This window comes from Zosterops lateralis (genome assembly GCF_965231275.1).
Source record: "Zosterops lateralis genome assembly, chromosome: 3".
Taxonomy (NCBI): domain Eukaryota; kingdom Metazoa; phylum Chordata; class Aves; order Passeriformes; family Zosteropidae; genus Zosterops; species Zosterops lateralis.
This window is the reverse complement of record NC_139764.1, coordinates 82,357,211-82,375,790: the sequence shown is the minus strand read 5'-3', so window position 1 is coordinate 82,375,790 and position 18,580 is coordinate 82,357,211. Positions and strand designations below refer to the sequence as shown.

The 18,580-nt window shown below is 37.5% G+C and overlaps 1 protein-coding gene across 3 annotated transcripts in view; it reads right to left on the bottom strand.

Moving 5' to 3' along the window:
- FILIP1 (filamin A interacting protein 1) overlaps positions 1-15,723 on the bottom strand; it is a 101,754-nt gene extending 86,031 nt beyond the window's left edge. The window contains exon 1 of one of the 3 annotated variants that reach the window (XM_083856023.1): positions 15,238-15,723. The gene's annotated coding sequence lies outside the window, so the exon portion shown is untranslated. The remainder of the gene's footprint in view (positions 1-15,237) is intronic. The other 2 variants (XM_083856024.1, XM_083856025.1) reach the window with 2 other exon arrangements.
- Between the last annotated feature and the right edge of the window lie 2,857 nt (positions 15,724-18,580).

The following is an 18,580-nucleotide window of genomic DNA, read 5'->3' as shown; positions in this document are numbered from 1 at the left end:
CTGCCACAGAGAAGCTTCCTGGCTGAATTTCAGTAGATCACTCTGGAACACGGACACATTAAAGCTCTTCAGCAAAATGGTTATGGGATTGTTTTCACATGGGCAAACAAGAATTTTCTTTCAACTAATTCTTGGAAATGCTCAGAGCATTCTAGTTGAAACTTCCAAAACCAATTCAGACTCAGCCAGACATCCAGCCTGAACAACTGAAGTTTGGCAAAGCTGAAAACAACTGGGCTTTATACGAGACTAGATTTTTAATGAAAAGTGTCAGGCAAACTTAGATAGGGCTTTGTTATCAGCTTGCTCTGTAGTATGTGTTCTCTTCTACATCCCAGCCTAACATTCCATTTGTAAATCAATTCTCATTGACCTGTTACACTATAGTGTTTTGATATATATTATAGTGTTATATTATAGTGTTTTGATACAGCATTTCATATCTGCTCACATTTATACTTCAATTCTTCATCTATTGTGAATTACCAGTGGATTAGATATATTTTACCAATAGTAAAGCAAACTTTCAAATGAAGAGAAATCCATCAAATCCCACCATTAACAGAGTTTCAGGCTATTGTCTAGCTAAGAGAAATTTGTCAGATGCATGAAAGTATCTCATGGAACACCTTGATTTTTACCAGTTTTTTCTTAATTTTAAGAAGGACTTGCTATTAAAATTTAATTTAATTAAAATTTAAAATATACCTAATGTTGATAAAATTGTTTATCAACAAAACCATTCCCTCCTGTGTTCTAAAAAAAGTATTTTTAAAGATGCTAAAAATAAACCCAGAGGTTTTATTAAATAAATTAGTAGATTTTTGTTTGTAACCAAAACATCAGAGGGGGTTTATGTTCTGACTTTCACTATTTTATTCTTGGTGGATTTTGTGGTTTCTTAGAGAATATATGAAAAAAGACATGGTCATGATCTGTGAGTTGACATATGCAGCACATTCTCAGACAAGCTCTAAGAAATTTCTAAATATTACTTATTACTATTTCAGTCAAACTTGCTAATTTTTTTCTGTACTTGATCTGCAAATGATGCCTATTTTGGCAGCACTCAAAAATATGTAAAAATAATATAATGTCTGCAATTTGTGTTTTCCTGCCTGCAATGCTCTGACAACATTTTTAAGATGAACCAGTGTGACACTGCCAGATTTTGTGCAATGTCCTCGGGAATTTTGACCTATTAACTACAGCAGATTTTTAATGCAAGCTGTTTCAGGCAAGCTCATTTCCATAAAGAAAGTGTTTTGATTTGAGGGGTCACACAGATGAAATGCCACTTGTAAGAGTTAGTTAGAAACCAGATGATTCCACTGAGCTGCAGGACAGAATTGAGAAGTTTTGCCTTCCCTGAGAAAACTGTGTAAGGGGAGTTGCACCAAAGAAGAGGAAATGGATCCAGTATAACACAACAGTACCTACAGTAGGTATATCTTGAACTGTCAAAGACTACATAATCTAATATCATCACCTGACACTGAAAACTGAGGTTCCCTGCTTTCTTCATAGTACAGTGACACTGTATTATTTATTTGAATTGATAGGCATGTTTTCCAGTGGTGGCTTTGTGCTTGCTTGGGTTCTCTCTCTGCAGAGAAATGGGAATATGAGGTTAATACCAATATTCTCCAGCCATAAATTGGGTGCCATGGGCCCTAGAGAAGGGCTAGGACCCCCTTGCACTATCTCTTAAGGATCAAGGATGTGCCTTTCTCAGCCCCTGGTGTTACAGCTATGCAACCATCCTGCTGCTTGCCTCTTGTAGACTCCCACCACAGGGGAACTGGAAGCAGAGCAGTCTGATTTGAGCCTGCAAGGTGAATTTAGGCTGGGCCATTTCTCCTAGTAAATAATTCATTCTGTCTAAAAGAATAGGTTTGAGTACTCTGAAGCAGATTTAGGTCAAATTCAGCATAAAGTTGAAAAGAAACAATAAATGAAAATGGAATATATGAACTGCAGAAACAGTTCCATTTCCTATTTCTGATATTTTTTCCCCACACTGAGATCACAAGGAGTCAGAGGGAGGGAAGTAGAACAATTCTAAGAAACTTATTTCTCTGCCTTCTTTTACCAAAAGTCCCAATTTTCTGTCAAAACCCAGTAGTGTCTTCAGTTCTTACAATACAGAAACTGTTTTTCAAATTGTCTGCAGGGTTCAAAAATGGGTATTTGAACAAAAATGTGTGAATTTTGGGTCACAGGGAGTCAACCAACTCTATCACTTTGCATGCACCTTTGGGTTTTCCCAAGCTTTAGCTCTTGCTCCAGTGAATATTTAAATATTTTGCATAAAGTTGACATTTTTTCTGCAAAGTGAAACAGTCAAAGTATTTTCCTGGGTGTTGTTTTAATGTCTATACTGTAGTAAAAAGGTTCTATAACCTTTTCTTTTCTGGGTTGTTTTGGTGGGTTTTTTTCATGGTTCCAGCTCCCTCTTGTCTTCCTGTTCTTTAAATTTTGATAGATGAGCCCCATAATAAAAGCAGTATTTTGAAGTCTAGTAAAATACTAAATCCAAACAAAAGCTAATGGATGTCACTGCAAATCCTAAAAAAAAAAAAAAAAAAAAACTAGAAAACATAGCAAAGCATTAATTTGTTTTTCTTTTTTTAATTCAGTCATCAATCAAAAAAATACAGATATATCATAATTGATTTTCCTGAGAATTTCTCTGAAGGACTAACTGAGGAATGCCTCCTTCTCACTTTTCTTTCTCTCTCTCTCTCTTACATGTTGACTTCTTATCTGTCCTCCAGCTTCTTCTTTCTAACAGATGTGGATGTTCAAGGACAGAACTGGGAGTACTGTAAATGTTCTTGTTTTCTCTCAGGGAGGAAAACAGTCCTGCATTTGATAAAAGTTCCTTTTGTGGTTGAATCACCACAGTATTACTGAGTGCTTGATTATGATCTGAAAACTATGGGCCAAGAAATCAAAGCCTGTGTATTAGGGAATTATACACTAAAATGGACAAAATAACTTATATATTTTCTGTGGTAACAAAAATAACTAAAACAAAAATATAAGGTGACAACCAATATAAAATGTAAAATATCAGTTGACATACTGCAGAGCTGCATATGCAAAATCATTTTTATTCCCAGACTCAGGTGTCCATTTTCTTAGGATGTGGGAGAAAGAATGAAGAGAAAGGAGTTATTGCTGCACCATTCAAGATGAGAGATGACTGATGTTCTCCCTCAGCACACGACCTGACTGCAGCCCTGTATTTGCTGTTCCATTACAAGTGACCAGTGAATAATGGCACACTTGCAGAGTTGCACTGTGATGCACTGTGATGCCACAAAGAAGGCAGCCTTTTCAGCCTAAGGGAGCCTTGAGACACAGTTGATGTTGAGGTGAACTGAAATGTTATCTGTCAGCTGTAGCTGTCAGCAAAAATATTAAAGGAATAGCAGCTGCATCATGCCACAAGCAGGGGAGTGGAGCAGCCATAGCTCCAAAATAGATTTTAGAGTCAGACAAGAGTTTTCTTTCATGAACTCCAGTAATAGTCAAGGACTATTTATTTTCTAAGCTGCTTTGAGCCAGTTGATAATGCTACTGCTTTTAAAATGTTTTAAACAAATGTTTGAGATGCAAGTAAAAAAGCTATTTAGAATAGGATGAAAAGTATTACTAAACCTTTTAAATGTAATTTTCCTACTAACTGTCTTCTGCTTCTGTAGCTTCAAATTTGCCCTCACCACTTTATTCTGTAAGTTCTGATACAGCAATAAAACTGATATGACAATAAAAAATCATAACCATGTTTCTCAGTTGGAAGAAAAATTATTGGCTTAATATAGCTTCTGTAATATTTATTCTTCCTTTTCAGATGATTTAATTAAGAAGATACTAAGTTATCCTGAAGATATTTATTAAAGAATAGCATCTTACATTCTTTTTGGATTATCATTAAGAAAATAATAATAAGCAGTGGTCTCTTCAGGATCTTGAATCCCAAAATAAATGTAATAAAGTTTGTGGCAGTGTGTTATTGTTTACTGCTTGGAAAAACTTACGCAACAGCAGAATATTGCTCTGATTTCTGAGCTACTGCTAATGAAGTACAACCAGACAGGGCACAGTTGCCATGAGTCAGGAAATGTGGATGTTCCTGGACAGAGGCCAGGGGGGGCTTAGACACAGAGATGAGATGTATATGCATCCTTTGGAGAAGATACACTGAGTTGTTTTGAAGCATCTTAAGCTGCCTGATCCAAGAAGCAACCAAATGACCACCCTGGAAAGAGGTTATCACCTCTCAGTTCTCAGCATCCCTTGTTTTTACATCAAGAAAACAACAATGAAGTAGGCTGTCCAGGGGAGCTTAGAGATCTGATACTAGGTTCAGCCATGAGACAGTAGGTTCAAAACCCTGAGGGCTTAACTTTGTTCTTTCACTATGAAAAGAAGAAACAACAATAGCACAAAAAAACCCCCCACCAATCCCATACTCCTAAATTTAAAAAATACACTAAACAACCCAACAACAGCAACAGCAAGGAAAAACACCAACCAACCAACAAGTAACCAAAAAAAGCCCTGTGATATGCTACAATTTGCTGTGAGACTTTAAACAAACCTTTTGAACTCGTGTTCTGCTATAGTATGGTATGAGTTTTTTGTAAGAGAATGGGTGTTACTACTGTACACATGGGGAGAAACTCCACTCTCTACAATGACAAAGCATTTGCTGAAACGCTGCTACATTTCAGTACATGGTACACATGCAACTCCCTTTCCTGCTTTTGAGCATTCTAAACTTCATCACTGCGGGTCACTATTTTTTAAGTGAAATTGACCAGGATAATTTAAAAGAAACTATTGGTTTCTTTTCCTTTCCACACCTCTTTCTTGCATCTGAATATAACTTCCTTAGAAGACTGATTTTTTCACTCTTTTGGTCGGTGTCTTTTCCTTATCTTCCCGTAACCCCTCCCTGTGTCATTCCCCAAAAGGCGACTACAGCTTTCACTCCTCTCCCAGCAGAGCAGGACATGCAGACCCTTTTTCTGTGCTGGTAAACCCAGGATGTGGGTGGCTGCTTGGACTTCCACATTTCACACCTTTTTTTCAAGGGAACCCTCACAATAAAGACCTGGGCTTCCTTTCATGAAATCCAAGAAAGGGTCGTTTATTACCCCATTCTCTCCCCAGTCTGAGAGGCTCACTCCTGCTTTGATCTGGGCTAGTCTTGAGGCCACCTGTGCAGTTGTCACTGCTGTTCCACCACGGCAGGGCACAGTGTGGAGGCCCACGCTGCCCTCAGCCGTGTTTCAGCAGCTGTGGCCTCTTCTGAGAAGTGGCACATACTTAACTCTTCCCTGCTCCCTTTCTCTCACTCATACGAGACTCTGCCCTGATCCCAAACTCATTGTCCCTTCTGCCTACTGGCATTGCCAACCACACAGAGTCAAAATCTCAAGAAAATCTCCCATAGTTGTTTTTCAGGACATTTTAAAGCATCATGGCACCAGATCATCTAGAGCTCAGAGATTTCAACTTCCTTGAAGACATAAGAACTGTAATTTTTTCTAATTTTGTTTGGTTTTAAATAAAGCTGAGTGTCACGTAATGGCAACTTAATTCCTTGGTAACCCCTTATGAAAAATCCCAGTCAGCAAGAGTAACTTGAGCTTCCACCATTGCTTTAACAAAGCAGGCACAACTGGAGACACTGGTTTCCTGCTGAGCTTGCAAGAGACAGGCAGCACCACAGGACCTTTCTGTTTTCCAGGTGCTCCCTCTTCCTCTCTCCCCACAGCCCCATAGTGGCTTCAGAGCGGCTGAACACCAGCTAATTTGGGCAGTCACATTCGGCTCACCCCCTTCTCTCTCAAAGGTTCTTTTTCTCCTCCTTGTACTAGAGAGCTTGTCCTGAGCACTCCCAAAATAACAACAAGCTCACAAGCTGACAGCACACTCTTTGCCCTGTGAATTACATCTGGCACAACTGAACCTGAGGGAATGGTTTTGATTTTCCTGCAACATCTTAGTATTGACTTTAGTTTGGTTTCTATTTTGGTATGATTTTGTTCTTGAAGCTTTCTGGTCACATCCCTGGTCTTCCTCCTTCCTTTATTTGCTGTGCTTTACCAGTATGGCTGATTCATTGGGACCTACAACTCAGGGCAAAGTTAAGCTTCCCTCTGGGGAGGTCCTCTAAAAATACATACTCTTGTTACACAGACTAATTCAACTTCTATTCCTACTTCTCCTTGCAGAATCTGGTTTCCAAGGGGGGCTATTTAAGTCTTCTTATTCAAAGCTGTTGACATGATGTTCAATACTGCAACATCTCAGAGTGTCAAAGTCACTACTATGTTTATTCTTGTAACATTCCAGGTTGTTATTAAAAGTGGAAAAGTAACTTGCTGAGAGTCGCACAGGGAACCACTGATGTGAAAGTCAGCAATTTAACCAGCATTCCTCCTCCCTGGTATGACAACTATCACCTCACATTTTAAGGTAACATTATTTTAAACAACAAATTTCAAACATGACATGAATATTTTGGAAAGGCAACCTGAATTTAGCAAAGTGTTTCTGGTGAATAAGGAATCTATGAGATGTCCTGCCACTCTAACAGCCTTGCAGTTCAATCACACTCTTGCAGTATGATTTAGACTTTGTTTACACAACTAGTGCTGGTGGTAACTAAATTAACCCTCCTTGCGTGCAATTATGAATGCCTTATTTCTAGACACTCACTGTTGTCCTGGAGGGATTTTTGGAGCTGACATGAACAGCCTGTAGAATTGTTCCCATTCTCCTTATTCCTTAACAAACTTACAAACTGTTGTGTTATGTTGAGGGTATTCACTGAACATTTCTGTAGATTATTCAGTTTATTGCTGTTTATTTTTCTAGGCTTCTTTTGTGCTAAGGAGAAACTCATTACACTGTCTACAGCTCTCACATATATCTCTAGCACTCCATTAGTTCCCAGAGACCTGTAGTGACAAAGGTTGTGTGGCTGGTTGTGATACAGAACAGGGGCTAGAAAGTTGTATCACTGTAGGGAATTTGTTTTCTTGGAATGAGGCAGCTGTGTCACTATCACAGAGAGGGCTCTGAACAGTTCCTCCTGGGTCCCCAAGTACCACAGCAATACAATCCTGTTGTGTAAGTTCTGTAAATTTTTGTTTGCAAATAGATGGAATTCTGTACCAAAGATACCTACATTGCACCCCTTCTCTCTTTCTAATAAAAAGCGGTTCCAAAATAATTTTGGGGTTTAGAACATGTTCTCTGAAAGCAAAGGAAAATCAGTTTGTTTGTTTGTTTTCTCCAACCACTAGCTACTTTTGAAGCCTCTGCCCATATGGATACAAGGCATGATAGTTAGAGATGTTTATCTGGTGATGCATGGTCAAGAGGTTTAGAGTTTAGCTTTAAAACACTCAGCTTCCTGGCCTCCTGCTAAAGCACTTCTTGTCTGTCCTAGCCTGTTCTGGTGTCTTTCAAAGCATGAACTCTCCTTCTTAAATTTCACTATCTTTCTCATTATTTTAACCCTGCTGAAGCTTAAGGCAGCTTTTTTATTAAAAAGAGTGTATGACACATATGTTTGTGTATGTGTGTGTGCAAGACATACCAGCTCCTCCAGTCCCTCTCTGCAGCCAGTGCTGAGTTTGCTCTAGACAAGTACAACGGGATCTGAGACCTCTGTACACCACCAGCTATAAGAATTCCCTCTCCTTTTTCCCTCCATATGCAGAGATGATGACACTATTCCAATTAAAGTTCCAGTTTTGGGAATATTATTTCTCTAAAGAGAAATTACTTGTCTTCAGTGGTTATTCTTAAGAGGTATAAGAAATCCTATATGGAAAGACAGACTGCCACATCCCTTTGAGTGTCACAAGGCCTCTGCTTTGTCCTTGTTCCGTGCTACAATAGTCACTAACAGGCAAATGTAGATGCTTCCAGAAGTTGGGATTTTTAAAATTAGTCTTAGGTTAACCAGAACTCCATCTAGGAATCCTGCTTGCCATATGTGGACCATGCTCTGCTCCTGATTAGGTTACAATTGGAAAGAGATGTTCAGTGAGAAAAGGAAACTCAGCTGTGGAAACAGTCTCCAGAGTTTCCTTCCTCAAAAGCAGCATCTCTGTTATCCTTCCTTATGTACTTATTTTCTCATTACTTACATTCTCAATGCTAGCTTTGACTTATTGGACTGCCAGCATAGAATATACTTAATATTTTTCAGAATTGTTTTTGCAGAAGGATGGCATCTCAGTGGTGCCTAATTCTAAATGTTTGGCTTTCAAACAGAATGTAGCAGGCAGAAGGAAGAGGGTGTGCACTTTGAAAGCTGGAGTAAACTAAGATTAAAAATTACATTCAAGATATTTTGTCCTTATTCCTATTTTAGGACATAACACATCAAACTCAACAAAATTAAACAACAACAAACACTATGGTTGGGATTTTTGCAATTTTGAAAGTGCCAAAGACCTATGATTTGTTACTACCAACCAGCTGTCAAGCCATCTTTTATTCAGTGTATTATGTATTATGATACACTGATTATTGTTTCTTGCAAAATATTCCATAGCCAGCTATGTCCAAAACTTTGTGATCCAAAGATCACAAAGACGAGAGACCTTAGAATATTTATAAACTAAAAATACTCAAGATATATGAAAATAATCAAAGCCCTGAGCAACGTGATCAGACTCTGGAGATAGTCCCACTTTGAGGGAGACTGGATGACTTCTGCCAGTTCCTTCCACCTCAGTTATGGCTCTGTAAATAAGTGGCAGCCCTCATGCAGAGGATATGCTGCTGTGACCCTGCCTTTTACTCTTTGCACTTTGATGCCTTTTGTGCCTCGGATTCCATCCCCTGTCTCGTGCCACTTGAGGCAGCAGTGGTTCCCACAGCCAGCTGCCTCAGAACACGAGGCTCCCCTGGCACTCAGGAGCCCTGCTGCCATGTGTGTCCCTCTGCCCACAGGGACATCTTGTTCTGCTCTATGTTTGACATGCCTGAGGACATCCAGCCTGGCATCGTTCCCTTCCTGCTATCTCCCACCCAGAGTTAAAAACTGGAATGTACAGTTTTCTCTAAAGAATTTTATCAGACTGAGGTATTGAAATCCTTATCTACTGGAATAAAATGTATGTTTCTTTACATCATAGAAGTCCTTGTTGAAAAATAAAAAGGAGAAATAACACACTGTAGAAGAACTACCATAGCCTTTACCTTAAAAGTTAGATCCAAGAGACTTTGCAATTACAGAGGGTGAGACAAGTGAGATTTCGGGATAAGTATGAATGACAGACATAGGAATTGAATAACTTCAGCAGGAGAAATATATGGTTAATTAAGTTTCAGTCAGCCCAACACTAAACCAGTCATCATCAACCACATGTTCTTTCTTTGTTTATGCCGTTGCTTATGGCTTTTAAAGGGTTATTTTTTGAACAATCTATCTGGATTATATATTTTAAAAGTAAGAATGTTCTGTGAGACACATAACTAGATAGTGTGAGATTTTATGAATACCTTTTCTACTATGTTCACCAAATTGAGCTTGAGGATAAATTGCGTATGTTTTTTTCAGTGTATATTTGTTGTCACAGTAACTGCAGTTTTCCCAATAAATGGAAATTGCATCGTTTCCTTAGCATTCAGGTTGTTGCACTGAAATAGCACCATGAACTCACCATTACTTCTCCCTTCCTGTTGTCAAGTTAGATCTCATTTAGTTACAGGAGCAGGCACTAAAACAGGTTAGTTTAGATTTGTGTGCATTAGAAGGCTGAAGCAAGTCTGCTTAGCTGCATTACATCCTGTGACTCATGCATGTGTGGGAAAGACCTTATTTTCACAGAGATCTCTTAGATAAACAAAGCAAGTTGGCAGCAATTCGATTACACTGATGCAAGCAGTCTCTGCTTTCTGTTGTATTCATTTGCTTTATATTTTCTGAAAAATGCAAGCAGGCTGATAAACTCTAGTGAGAATTCTTCTACCAAGGACACATGAGTTTTCATTTTCAATTACTTATTTTTTATAATAGGAGCAGCCTTAAAGGCCAGTTTCTAAGAAAACAACAACCCTATTATGTTACTGCAATAAAATCCATTTTTTATCAGTTAGTTTTTTTAAAGTTTGTTAGCGAAGCTGGAGCTCTTGCTGTCAACAACCATAACACACCAGTCAGTTAGATACCTCCCTCCTGCAAACATACAAGCCTCTAAATATTGTGGGCTTCAGATAGAAAATGGATTTAGATTCCAAAATATCTCTTTTACCTATGTGCTGGAACAGACTTTTGAACAGCATAAATCACAAAACATTACACTCTTTGTCACCATTTCCCCAAAAAGGAAAAGTGAAGAAAGTAACCATTATTGTATTACAGAGCTCTAAAAGTGTGTAAATCAAACTGGACAAGTTTATTGCAAATTCATCTAGGTTTCTGCTCTTGTTTTGAAATACCACCAGTTTCTATCTGAATGACTTTGGTCATCTCTTAGACAGCTGAGATTTTAATTGTCATTTTATCAGCTTTGAAATGAAACTCACTTGGACAAAGTGCAGCGATCTTTCAGATTCACACCCCCCTTTGCCTCTCAGCACACAGCAACCAGACGGGTTGTCCATTTAAGGGAAAAAGTACAAGCTCCAGCCTATTTCCCTGTGCTTTGGATGTGTTTGTCCCACTCCTTCAGCAAAGCATTCTGTAGTGCCAAAAAGCATTTCCTTCCTTGCAAAAGACATGTGCACATGCACACAGATACTCCCATTTCTGATTAAGATGTAATTAAGCTTTTAATTGTTTTCTCTGTATTTCTGAGTGTGTAAAACATTGTAAAGGATGCCACTATCTACGTAATCTTACAGATCATCTTTAGAACTACAATTTGCATGCTTTACTTGTGGAAAAGACTCAGAGAGATAGTCCAGACAGAGCAGAATGAGAATCACAGGGCAAGACATCTTGAATTTAAAAAAAAAAAATCAAAAAACCACAACTGTCCCAACTTAGGAAATCTTTCTATTTGCACATATATTAATAGTTATTTTTACCATGATGCTGAGAATAAATAGTAATATAGAAAGTACAGATTATCTGCAGCAGCAGGAGGAGTAGGTGCAAAGACTCAAAATAAAAGGGAAAATCTAATCAAGTGTCCTGAAATGTAGGATTTTCACAAATACATGAGGCATCACATATTTTCAACATGATCAGAGACTCTCACTGTCTCTCCTGAACAGGACACAGGCACAATTGTTCCTGCCTTTCACCTCAAAGCATAACTACAGAACCATATTACAAGTTCTAGTGTCACTAGCTTGGTACAAATACTGGCTACTAAGTAGAAAAAGAGAGGCTTAAAAAATGTTAATATTTTATTAATTGATTATTTTATCAGTTATGCAATATGCTCCAAAATTAAGAAAAGCCTGTTGTCCCCAAATAATTACCAGTATTCTGGTAAAATTAGGAAATGACTTTCAGTAGAAAACAATGAGAGAAAGGAAAACAGGCTAAAAATGAAAACTACCACAATAAGATGATGCAGCTGAAATGTTAAGACATTTGAGCTTCTTGCAAAGAAGTATTTAAACATTTCTATACATTAGAATATCCTTTTTTATCTTTCTATCTTTCAGTCCTTATCCTAGGTTTTATATACTAAACATTTTTAGTGAAATAGGAAATATGGATAGATGGAGTTCCTTCTCATTTGTAATGCTGTTTCATCTGGCTTCTTCACAGTTATTCACTTTATTTCTCCAATTGTCATTTTAGATATGTAGAAGGATAAAACCTCTGCCCAAAATTAAGTTTATGCATTTAAATAATGTTGCAACCTGCAAGACAGACCTTGAGAAAGGAAAGGAAGAAACAGGAAATTGGAGGAAAAGTAAAATGTCTCTTAGAAGAAAAAAAATTTGGACAGGAATAGAGATCATCTATTTTGTTAAATGCTCTTAAGGGACTGGAAATTTATCTGCTAATTCCTGAATACTAAACCTGATCTTATTAAATTCAAAGGAAATCTCATCTGAATTCAGTGGCATGAACCTGACCTTTGACTGGCACAGCTCTGAGGCACATTCTTAATTTCTGCCTGGGGGTACCTGAACTGAGTTAGATAAGATTACCAAAAGCCTTAAATTAAGCATGTGTGGAATCTCTGCCAAGAGAAAGATCCTCTATCAGGAGGAGTTTCACTGATACACCTCTACCAATAAGAAGCTTTTATTGTGGAAATAACTATAATGGTGAAATTGTAACCCAGAGGAGCAAAACAGAGCACACCAGCAAAACAGAGATTTCCTAACATACTAATACTTAGTTCACAAGCTGCTTCCAGAAAGCATATCCATTTCTTCAGGAATCCTGCTTTGGCTGACACAGTTCTATTAATATTAATGTTTAGTATTTTCATTTGTGTCAGGTGTGACAGTGAGTGGCACCACAGAAAACTCAGATGTCATGAGGTCAACATCAAGCTCACTAAACCCAGTAGCATAAAGGATGTGCCAGTAAACACCAGAGCCAAAGGTCAATAGTCTACCAGATATGAGAGGAAGGAGTTCAGGAAAATCAAGGCATATGTAGGCAAGGACAGAACAGTGCTGAGATTTGAAGGTGGATTTCAAGTCTTTGAGTTTGGTGTTAAAAACAATCAGATCCTCTATAAAGAGACTGAAAGACTGAGGTGATGAAAACAGTTAAGATGGTGACTTTAGCTGGGGCCAGATCAGCTAAAATTAAAACAAAATCAATAATAATCAAGAATAATTCATAATAATAATAATTCATAATAACCATAACTATGAAAACATTATAATAAAATCAAAAAAACTCACTGACAGAGTCTAAAAGTGGATTCAGATTGGAAGGAGTCTTTAGCACCATGAAAGGCACCATTCAGTCCACAGTTATGTAAATATAAACAAAATCAAAATTATGCATAAGGAGGAAAATAAATGGGAATGCTATGTCTACTTGTCTTCCACAAAAATCACTACAATGGAGTGTATCACCAAAACATAAATTACTTTTTGATTTGACATAAAACTGACTTTGGTTTCACTGTAGTCAGAAGAATTGGCTATCTTTCAAGTATAAAACCATCTGTCGAATAGCCACATTATATATTCCACAGATTTGATTGGAAAATCCCAGAGACTCTTTGTGGACACCTGTTGAAAAGAGTAATTTTAGCCTCCTCCTCCATTTTGAAGTGGAAAGGAAGACAGATGTATGTAAAACCACAATTCCATGTGCTAGAGTTTGAAGTTGCTATTAGACTGTTCAAAAATCACTTCATTTGACAATTATCAGGCTGATAACTTGCCTTTTGATCTAAAAAACTTTGCTAAAAGTAAATTGTGCCAAAAAGGGAAGTTGTATAACCACATATTACACTGAGCAACAACTAAACCAAAAAAGGAGTCAATATGAGCATAGCATTTTCCCATATTTTGCCATCCCTATATTTTCAGAAGGTCAAATTTGTCATTTCTCCAGTTCAATTTGCCAGATATCTCATTAAAGAGAAGAAACAGTAATTTTCACTCTAATGTCAAGATGACTAAGACTACAAATCATATTGTCTCAGATTTATTTCTCACTGTGTAGCCTTCTTATGAAAAAATAACTTTCTCAGGATATGTCCTTATTAAAAAGAAATTCCAAAGTTTCCTTTTGAGACTTTGATTTGAGATACCATAGTGCTTTAGTAATTCCACAATAATGATTATCACATTAAACGATAGTTGCCAAAAAGTGTTTCTGTTTAGTGCTTTAGTGTGCCCCTTGCTACGAAATAAAATGTACACTGTGTTACTTTTTGCTTTTAAGAACTTTCTTCCATCCTAATACTTAACATATTTTATCATGTCACAGGCAGTTACATTCGCAGTCACCAAGTACAAGTTGCTTCAGAGTGTTTTAATTCCATCCAATCCATCCGCTGCTAAGATGTGGTATTGATGTCATTTATGTAGTATGCAGGGATGCAACTAGAATTATTCAGCTAAAGCAAGACATTCTCATCTCCCTGAGGCACTCCCAGAGTCCACAGACTAAGTGTCAAACACCACAGACAGTCAGCACAGACTCAGTTAGTTCATTCCTGCTTTAGGACAAATATTTTTTGTCTGAGACAATTCTACATAAATCTGTGAACAGGGTTTTAGTACAGGGTAAGGGCATTCTTTAAACCTCTGCCTTCATAACTGAATTCATATTGCATATGAATTTATAATCAGTATGTCTCTTAAAAATTCATGCGTACTAGAGTTCCTTAGTTTGCAGAAAGCAACTTTAAAAGAGGTGGCAGAGAGGAGTGGAATTCATTCTCCAATTGATCAAATGGCTTTTGTCAGTTAAGACAAAGCAAATCATACTAAGCAATTCCTCCCCTAAATTATATGACCTCTATGGGGCCATAGGATGTGCATTTCCAAAAACAAACAGGCTTCCATCCTGCTGTCAGGGTAAAACATCTGAGAACTGGTTTCTCATTTATTTTGCTGAAAGAAACATACACTTTAACCCCAGCTCAAGCACACTTAGGTACAACGAACATAAGGTTAGTCCTTAGGACGGTTGCATTAGGCTGCTAATCAAAGCAGCAGAGATTAATATTCATTCTATGTATATAAGCACAAGAGAAAGAAGCAAGAGCAGTTGTCACAAAGGCAGTGTGAAAAGCATCAGGTGTGTCCTAAAAGTTAGCAAGGAAACAGAAAGTACAAATACACTGAGCCATGAACTATTTGCTTACTTGTGTTACTGAATGGCTGTTTCCTTTTATTTGTCACACAGGTTGTCACTGTTTTTAATAGCTGCTAGACTATCACTGGTCAGAGATGATACATATTCTAATATTAAATGTTGATTTATATTCTGTCTGCATGTAAGCAGATATAAATAAGATACATGTCAAAATCTATGCAAATTTTTTTCATATTACTACTAGCTATTTTATTATGCTCAGTCTCTGAACTGCAAAAGTTACTTAAGCAATGATTTTCTATCATGAAAACATTAAAAAAGCCTCTAAAACTTTTATCCCAGCTTTCATCTGTTGACATTTCCAAATGATTCAGAAGATTGTTCAAAGAAGGAAAGAGACAATAGACACTAGAAAAGAAATTTTTTGTAAAAAAGACACTAGAAAATAAAGATTCTTGTAAAAAAAACCAACAGAGTGGTTAACTCAGTCTTACCTGTCAGCAACACGGACCTGGGATTATATCCTTTACACTGCAAGATCTCAGTAGCCTGTCCCACAGCACTATCACAGGAGTAGAATGATCCAGCTCAGGAGAGCACAAAGATAGAAACTTTTCCCACTTTTCTAGATCTACCAGCAGTTGAAGTAATGAAGGAAACAAGGTAGGGAACAGAAGACCGGAGCTGCCTCTCACAGAAATCCCAGGCAGGAGAAGCAGGAGGTATACTCTCTCTGTCTGTGTCTCACCCAGACTTTTGTTTAAAAGTTTTTTCAACTGTTGCTAGGTGGTGTTAGGCTTTGGCAGTTTAGTTCTCAGATTGTATTTCCCCTCTTCTGGTCTCTTCACACAGTGTTACAGCAATGACTTTGTTGAGCTCAGCTCGCTTGTGCTATATTTAACCAGTGTTCTCAGCAAGTCAAGCCTGTCAACAGCTGAGAAGTTTGGAGCAGGCTTTACTGAGTTCCTCAGCTGCTGAATTATCAGTGGATGTTGCACTGCACAGCCCAGCTACTACATTCACTGAAAGATTGCGGGGAAACTGTCAAACCCTTTTAAGGGCTTCCAGTGACTTCACAGGAGTAATTACTATTTAAAGCACTAAGTACAAGATGTGTATTTAGGCATATATTTTAGACTTCTAGAGAAAGAATACTTGTGTTCACTGCAGATGAGTTCAATTATTTATACAGTGAGAATTTTCCTAGGACAAGTAGGAAGTTTATAATTTGAAAGGTATGTACTTCACTTGAGGAAAAATTACACGTGGGAAGAACTTTTTGCAGCATAATTTCTTACAGAGCTTAAATATACTAAGATGACATGAGAAATTAATGAAAGGCTTAGGGTGGAAAGTTTTCACTGTGATATTTATTCCAAAGACAACCTTTTTCTCCCAGACCAAGAGCTTCCTGCAGTTATTCCTACACTGTCTTTCACTGAAGGAAAGGAAAGCCACACAAATCATAATTTGTTTGATAGGAGCATTAGGAACATTTTACTCCAGGGCTGTATGCATTCTGATGTATCCACACTCGCTTCTGGATCTAATTACTGTTCCTAATTCTAAGCCATAAGTCTCTTAATCAGCAGACCAGCAGTAACATTGGACAGCTTTCAGCCCACAGACTGTCATGATATCAAGACTCAAAGATGTTGCAGATCTCAGACTCTGAAACAAGGTTCTACCATCTCATGGCAGAACAGCCTCTGTAAATGTCTCTGGCAAGGAAAATTCCCTACCCCAACAACTCTGTTCTCATCTGAGCAGTACTTCAGAGATAAATGCAGAAAGAGTCTCCTTTGGAAAGCTTTTCTCTAGTGATGATTTGTGGTATTGATCTAGGGTTAGATGAAGAGGCAGGGAAGAAAGAAGATAGGAAAGAAAAAAACTAAAATGATACTAAAAATTTTGCTTGTTGATATTCATACATGAGGACACACTAACCTTACAGAGCAAGAAAAAGATTCAAGCAAGTCATACCAGTACCCTGCAGTGATGCTGGGTCTCTGTGCAAGAAGTAGGATGTAAGAAGGTGTCACACTGTGGCAATTTCAACATGCAGGAACATAGTTGGCCACAATGATATGAGATACCAGAGGGTGAGGACAAGCCCTTACGGGAAGCAGCTGTGGGATTAGCTGTAGCCTGGTGCTCTAACACTGTCTCTGGAATGACTTATGCTTCATCTGTGTCATTATCTAAACAAGCAAGGAACAATGAAAAAATACTTTCATTCCCAAGTTGCTCATAAAGAGAAAATTAATATTAGGTATTATTATGTCAAGCAACTGATATTTAGACAGTGATGACACATTTATGAAAGTCCCAAACACTTCAATAATGTAAAATATATTTTGTTTTGGAGACCAAGTAATAATTACTATTTTCCATTTGCATTTCAATATTTGACTTGGATAGAATAGTTAGAATGCATAAAAATTAGGAAAACTTCTGTTTTTCAGAAACAGTTATTCGGAAAATTATTTTAGAGACACATAGTATATTAGCATAAAGTTTGCTGGTATATGCTTCCACTTTGAACTGAAGTGAGATACAGGTATCCACATTCTAAAAAGAATATCTATCTTAGTTCCCTCATATAAAATTTAGGTGCTCCAAACAGACGAGTAACTTTTTGACTATTCTGGCTTTAACTTTTTGCTCAAAGTGCAGTATTAACAGTACGTTATTCATTCAAGTGTAATAAATCAGGCAAACAAAACAATTAACTTGGCTTATAGATCTCAGAAAAAAACAAACGATTCTCAACATTTCTTTCCCATTAGTTACTGGCACATTCACTGAGTGGAAAACAATACAACTTCTTAGGAGGCATTCTCTGCTGCCAGCCCTTGTGGGGGGGTTTCAGTAGTGACCTGCTGGTGCTAGTCTGCTTATTCTTGTACACTTGCAAACTCACTCCCCAGCTGTACATCATAGATATAATCCTCTAACACCAGGGGAATTTCAGAAAAAAATAGGCAAAATAGAATAGATTAGGTTTTGCGAGTGAGTCAGAGAAAATATAAAGATTTCTAGTATGGGAAAGGGTGTAATTAATCACCAATACTGGAAGTGTAAAGCTTTTAACTTTGTGCAGTACGAAGATGGTTCTCATCTAAGTTTTCCCCTACTGAATGATGGAAAAAAATAATTTAAAATAGACAGGTTGTGGAGGGTGGGAAATAAAAGGAATAACAAAACCATGAAAGAGACTTTTTAGTTTAGCACCCTACATTAGGTCCTAATGTCAATAAGGAGCATCATCCAAAGTCTTAGTGACATCCTCCAAATAAGTCTAAAAAGCAACTTCCTTATAATTTCTGATAATAATGTTATCTCTTAGTCAAGCAACCAAGACAATGGAGTCCGAAGTAAATAATTCTAAGAAAATTTGTAATGGAAGCCAAATATCTCAGTATTTTTTAAATCCAACCAGCAAAGGCCAGAGCAATGTAAAAAAGGGGAACAAAATGTGGCACTAGAGAGAGGAGAAGAGCAGCAGCAGGACGTGTTGCCATTTTCAAAGATAATGTTAACCACAAATACAGATGAGGGACTGTCACTGTTCACAGAATCATATTTCTTTGTACTTACATTGCTAGAAAATGAAAGAAAAAAAAATTATGATACGAGCTCATCTAGAGAAATTCCAGGCTTGAGGCAGAAATTACTGGCAGAAAATCTATGTGTTTTATAGAGAAGATCAAAACAGATGTCTTCTTCTGACCTTACTGGTTTCTCTTGACCTTAAAATGTATGCCTGTAAATGAGGTTTTTCTGGAATGCATATAATAGTATTACTATGTATTTTTTATCGCAGCCATCCATCAC